Below are 6,548 nucleotides of genomic sequence, written 5' to 3'. Positions count from 1 at the left end.
CCATGACACAGTCCAGGGTGGGCTGGTGATAGGGGCACTCTGCACCTTGAAGTCATTCAGAGCCCGGGCTCTTTCCCTGTTGTGGCTTGGCCATCTTCAGGGCTTGGAGTCTTCTGCCACATCTAATGGAGAAAGGGGGAATCTTTTGTGGGAGACACTCTGAGTCCATTCAGGCTGCTGTAACAAAATACTGTAGACTTGGATGGCTTATAAACAACAGACACCTATTTCTCACAGTTCTGGAGGCCAGGAAGCTGAGGAACAAAGCACTAACAGATTCAGTGTCTGGTGAGGACCTGTTTTCTGGTTTATAGAGAGTGCCTTCTTGCTGCATCCTTGCATACATGGTAGAAGGGACAAGAGAGCTCTCTGGGGCCTCTCTTATAAGGGCACTAATCCTATTTGTGAGACCTGCAACCTCATGAACTAAACATTTCCCTTTTTTTTTTTTTTGAGATGGAGTCTTGCTCTGTCACTGAGGCTGGAGGGTGGTGGTGCAATCTCAGCTCAGTGCAACCTCTGCCTCCCAGGTTCAAGTGATTTTCCTGCCTCAGTCTCCCCAGTAGCTGGGATTACAGGCACTCGCCACCACACCTGGCTAATTTTTGTATTTTTAATAGAGACGTGGTTTCACCATCTTGGCCAGGTTGATCTTGAACTCCTGACCTCATCTGCCCACCTTGGCCTTCCAAAGTGTTGGGATTAAGGCCTGAGCCACCATGCTCAGAAAAGGCCTCTCTTCCTAGTAGCACCTTAGAGGTTAGGAATTTAACAACATTTAACAAATGTTGGGCACAAACATTCAGACCATGGCTTTCTACCCATCTAAAGTCTCATCTTAATATTATCTAATGCTGGACGTGGTGGCTCGCACCTGTAATCCTAGCACTTTGGGAGGCCAAAGTGGGTGGATCACTTGAGGTCAGTAGTTCAAGGCCAGCCTGGCCAGCAGGGTAAAACCCCATCTCTACTAAAAATACAGAAAAAAAAAAAAAAAAAAAAAGGTATGGTGATGTGTGCCTGTAGCCCCTACTCAGAAGGCTGAGGCATGAGAATCACTTGAACCTTGGAGGTGGAGGTTATAGTGAGCTGAGATTGCACCACTGCACTATGGCCTGGGCGACTGTGAGACTCCATCTCAAAAAAGATATGGATGAGACTCAAAGCATAATTCATAATTCATCCTGAGGCAAAATGTTCCCCAGCTGTGAACATGTGAAATATGTGCTTCCAAAATACACTGGTGGGGTAGGTAGGCATAGGATAGACATTCTAATTCCAAAAGGGAGAAATAGGAAGGAAGGAGTAACAGATCCCTAGCAAGTGCAAAACTTTAAGGATGGAAAACAGTCATCTTTGACTTGAGGCTCTGCCCTCTTAAGTCCACAGGGGTAGAGAGGTCCTGTCTTCTGGACCCACTGGGGTGGTGGTCCTGCCTCCATGGCAGTTCTGTCTTGTGGTCCCATTTTCTGTGGAGGCTCTGTGCACCTGTAGCTATCTTGGGCTGGGATCACACACTGGTGGCCCCACTGGTCTGGGTTGTAAGGTAGCCCTACTTTCGTGGCTCCCCTGGGCATTGCCCTCGTTGGGGCTTTCTACAGTGGCCCTGCCCCTGCGGTGGTTCTTTGCCTGGCACCTTAGGCTCTCTGGAGCATCTTTGAAATCTAGGTGAAGGTAACCATGTCCCCACAGTAGTAGTAGTCTTTCTAAGACCTCATCAGGACAGCCTTTATATACTCTGTGTACTGGCTGAGATGGCACCATGCGGATGCCACCAAAATTTACCACCTATGTCCTTTAGGGGTGGGAGGAGGGTGGCCACTGGAGCTGAACTTGGGATGGTGAGGAGGACTACACTGAAATGCAGGGAGCAGAGCCTTGAGGTGATGCTGGACAGTGAGCACTGAGGGCCTGTGGAGGCCTGTGGCTCCTTCTTTGAAATCATTCTGTTCCTTAGGCCCTGGCACCCTAGGCCTGTGATGGAAGGGGCAGCCCCTATAATCTCTGAAATACCTTTGGGGCCATTTTTCTATTGTCTTGATGAATAGCACATGTCTGATTCATGCTAGTCTCTGTAGCAAATGCCTGAGCACACTTTCTCATTTTTTGCAATATAAATAGGCTGAGATGTTTCCTAATCTTTAAGTTCTGCTTCTCTTTTGATGAAAAATTCCATCTTTAGAGTTTGTCTTCTTGCTTTTTACTATAAGCATTTAAGAAGAGCCAAGTTGCACCTTCAATACTTTGCTTAGAAATTTCTTCAGCCAAATATCCTATTTCATTGCTCACAAGTTCTACCTTCCACAAAACAGTAGGACATGAACAAAAGCCAAATGTCTTTGCCACTTTTTAACAAGGGTCATCTCTCCTCCAGTTTTCAATAAGATGTTCCTCATTTTCATCTAAGACCTCATCAGAACAGCCTTTACCATCTGTATTTCTACCAACATTCTGATGACCACTTGGGTGATCTCTAAGAAGAGTGAGGCTCTCTCTGTAGCACCCCTTTTCTGAGCCCTTACCAGAATCACCTTTAATAGTCTGTTTATGGCAATGTAGATTTTTTTTTCTAGCATTCATCTCAAAATTCTTCCAGCTTCTACTCATTACCCAATTCCAAAGCCTCTTCCACATTTTAGATATTTGTTATAGCAGCACCCTACTTCTTGATACACATTTTCTGTTGTTAGTCCGTTTGGGCTGCTGTAACAAAATACCTTAAACTGGGTGGCTTACAAACAACGAACATTTATTTCCCATAGTTCTGGAGGCTTGGAGGTCCAAAATCAAGGCACTGGCAGATTTGATGTCTTTGATGTCTTGTGAGGGCCTTTTCATGTGAACTCAGCAGTCTATTCTCACACTGCTGATAAAGACATACCTGAGACCGAGCAATTTACAAAAGAAAGGTTTGTTGGACTTATAGTTCCATGTGGCTGGGGAGATTTCACAATTGTGGCAGAAGGTGAAAGGCATGTCTCACATGGTGCAGACGAGAAGAGAATGAGAATCAAGCAAAGCAGGTTTCTCCTTATCAAACCATCAGGTCTCGTGAGACTTATTCACTACCACGAGAACTGTATGGGAGAAACTGCCCCCATAATGCAATTACTTCCCACTGAGTCCCTTTCACAACACGTGGGAATTATGGGAGTACAATTCAAGATGAGATTTGGGTAGGGACACAGAGCCAAACCATATCACCCATCCTCGTTCATAGATAGTGCCTTCTCACTGTCCTCATATGGTGGAAAGGGCAAAGGAGCTCTCTGGGGTCTCTTTTGTAAGGACACTAATTCCATTCATGAGGGTTCCACCTTCATGACCTAATTACCTCCCCAAAGGCTCCACTTCCTAAACCTATCACCTTAGGGGCTAGGACTTCAATATATGAATTTTGGGGAGACACAAACATCCAGACCATAGCAGAGATCCACATTGCATTGGGCAGAATTCAACTCATTACCTCCGCCAACTACAGGGGAGTGAGAAATGTAGTTTAGCTATGTGGCCAGAGAGAGAGGACCTGATATTGGTAAAAATTCACCCCTCTTGCCAGGGGTTTGCCTTCATTGATATCTAAGGGTCCTGTGTCATTTCTTACCCAAGCCCATGGCCATTGTCATCCTATTGTCCCTCAGCCTAGTTCTATGTCATCCTGGTCTCCCCAGACTTGCCAGCCTTTTTCAAGGCCAGCCTTATCTTTCCCTGAGGTTTGGTAAAAGGAGAGCATCCTGGGGGCTTGCCCTGATGGGGGCCTGAACAGGGTCATCAAGTTGTAGTAGGTCAGAGCTACAACTGAACTTAGGAATCATCTCATTTACTAGTGCTTCTTAGCCTTTTGTTTTAATTTTTAATTTTTTTTAGAGATGGTGTCTTGCTCTGTCACCCAGGCTGGAGTGCTGTAGCATGATCATGGCTCACTGCAGCAGCCTCAAGCTCCTGGGTTCAAGTGATCCTTGAGCCTCAGCCTCTTGAGTAGCTGGGACTACAGGTATGTGTCACCATGCCCAGCTAAGTTATTATTTTTTTTACTTATCTGTAGAGATGGGGTCTTGCTATGTTGCCCAGGCTGGTCTTGAACTTCTGGCCTCAAGCTATCTTCCTGTCTCTACCTCCCAAAGTGCTGGGATTATAGGCTGTGAGCTACCACATCGGGCTTGTTTTTAAAAAACTTTTAAAGGGTTATGGGGACTATTGACCTAATTTGAGAATTTGACAACTGTGGACTCTAGAAAAATGCACATATACACAATTTCACAAGCCAGCCTGAATCCCTGTCATTGACTTTCCGGAGCACTGGTTTTTGATCTTCATTATGCATCACAATCTCCTGAGGTGTTTATTAAAAATGCACATTCCTGAGCCTCACCCCAGGATTCCAACCCAGGAAGTATGCCCAGGAATCTGCACTGTGGGAAGCCCCTGAAGTGGAGGGTAAAGAAAGGCTGTGGGCCTCAAATGGGTGCCTGGCTGCACCCCTGGGTGGGTCTGGGCCAGGCAGCCCCTGTGCCAGTCTGCCCAGGGCCGAGCAGAACTGAGCTGGCATGAGCTTTGGCCCATTCTTCCCACTCCCTCCTCCCTGTAGGAGTAGGTCTGGCAGGAGCCCAAGCCAAATACTTAAGACTCATTAGAGGAACAAGTGGAGCCTGGGCTGATCCCAGCACAGGGGCTCTGTGCTGGGAGGGAGAAGGGGCAGGGGGCCACGCTTCTGGGGAAGTCAGAGGAGGGTGTCCCACACTCTGCCAAGATCTGGGGAATGGTTCAGAGCGTTTGTTGGGAATCAGGGAGGGAGGAAGCCAACACACACAAGCTTTGACCCTAAAGGCAGTTGTCTGACAACACAACTGAGAAAGTAATGATATGTCTGCCATGCAGCCCTTTCTCAGACTATGCCCAGGGTTCTTGGGAGTGGCCTCAGAGGGGCAGCTCTTGGTCTTTTGAACCTGAATTTGGATTTTGGAAATAGCTGAAAGTTCTTTGGCTACCCGTATTGGGGAATACTTTGGACAATCAAGCAGGTTGACCAATTTTGGTCAAAGGTTGCCCTGAAGGCAATTTCTGAAGAGTTGAATGAGCTCTGGAGAATTCACTAGAATAACTGGACAGCCTTTCAGGGGACCACTTTGAAGCCAACATCTCAGTGTTTGTATTAAAAAAAAAAAAAGGCCTTTTAGAGAGGCTACCTGTGGCTGGTCACGGTGGCTCACACCTGTAATCCCAGCACTTTGGGAGGCCAAGGCAGGTGGATCGCTTGAGGTCAGGAGTTCGAGACTAGCCTGGCCAACATGATGAAACCCCATCTCTACTAAAAATACAAAAATTAGCTAGGGATAGTGACGTGTGCCTGTAATCCCAGCTACTCCAGAGGCTGAGGTGAGAGAATTGCTTGAGGCAGAGGTTGCAGTGAGCCAAGATCGTGCCATTGAGCTCCAGGTTGGGTGACAGAGTGAGACTCCATCTCAAAAAAAAAAAAAAAAAAACAAGGCTACCTGTTAGAAAGCTGAGTTGTTCCTCTCAGGGGTTGTTGTTGCCAACTCTGAGAGAGAGAAACAGTCTGGTCCCAATGCAATTACAGTAGAAATGTGTCAGCACCATCTCTCTCCTGGCCCCTGCTTTGGAGGTCCTCAGCAAGGGGAGGGCCCGTCCGCCTAGGAATTGGATACCAGGATGATGGAGGATGCCCTTGGGAATGGAACAAGAGTGGAGCCCAGGGAGCAGTCGCTGGTGCTTTCTGACGTTTCCCAGGATCCAAGAGCTGCAACTGGTGTTTGGGCCCAAGAACGAGCTGGCCTTTGTCCATGGAGTCCGCAGTATTGGGGTGGTAGTGGTTGGTTCAGGGGAAGTCTGAAGGGTGCTGCCCACTGCTTGCCACTTCCTTTCTCCAGCATCCTGTCTCCTAAATGTAGTCCAGCCATCTGCTGTGGTCATGGCACGTTCCCGAGACAGGTAGAGACAGGTGTCCTTCTTGCGGGCAGCTCTGGAGTGAGTAGATCAGAGTTTATATCCTGCTTCTGACTCTTGTGAACTGGGGACTCTCTCTCTGAGCCTGAGCTTTAAAAGAAGTGCAAAAATAAAGAATCAGCTTTATTTTTGTGCTTTAAAAGAAGTGCAAAAATAAAGAATCAGCTGCTTGAGGTCTGGATGCAGGACAAAGTGCCTGGGACAAACCACACATTCCTGGCGAGTCTCGTCTTGTCTTTTGTTCGTATGATGAGAACTGAGGACCCTTTGCAGTCTTCCTGCCTCCCAGACTGATGACCTAGAGCAGGCTGAGGCTTGGCCTAGAAGCTGATGGACGAGATTTTCCTGGGGCTGATTTGCCTGGGGCCTCTCGAGCCAGCAGTGTAGGCTCACCCGGGATAGCCCTTTGACCTCTACCAGCAAGTGCTTCATAGATAGAAAAAATGCTGGCAGGTTCAGAAGCACACCACCCTCCCCCGGGGAGAGTGCCAGGCCCTGGGTGCAGAGTGATAAAGTGTTTTTTTTTGTTTGTTTTGTTTTTTTTTTGAGACGGAGTCTCGCTCTGTTGCCCAGGCTGGAGTGCA

This window comes from Hylobates moloch, unplaced genomic scaffold (genome assembly GCF_009828535.3).
Source record: "Hylobates moloch isolate HMO894 unplaced genomic scaffold, HMol_V3 SCAFFOLD_5, whole genome shotgun sequence".
Lineage (NCBI taxonomy): Eukaryota > Metazoa > Chordata > Mammalia > Primates > Hylobatidae > Hylobates > Hylobates moloch.
This window is presented reverse-complemented; position numbering follows the sequence as displayed.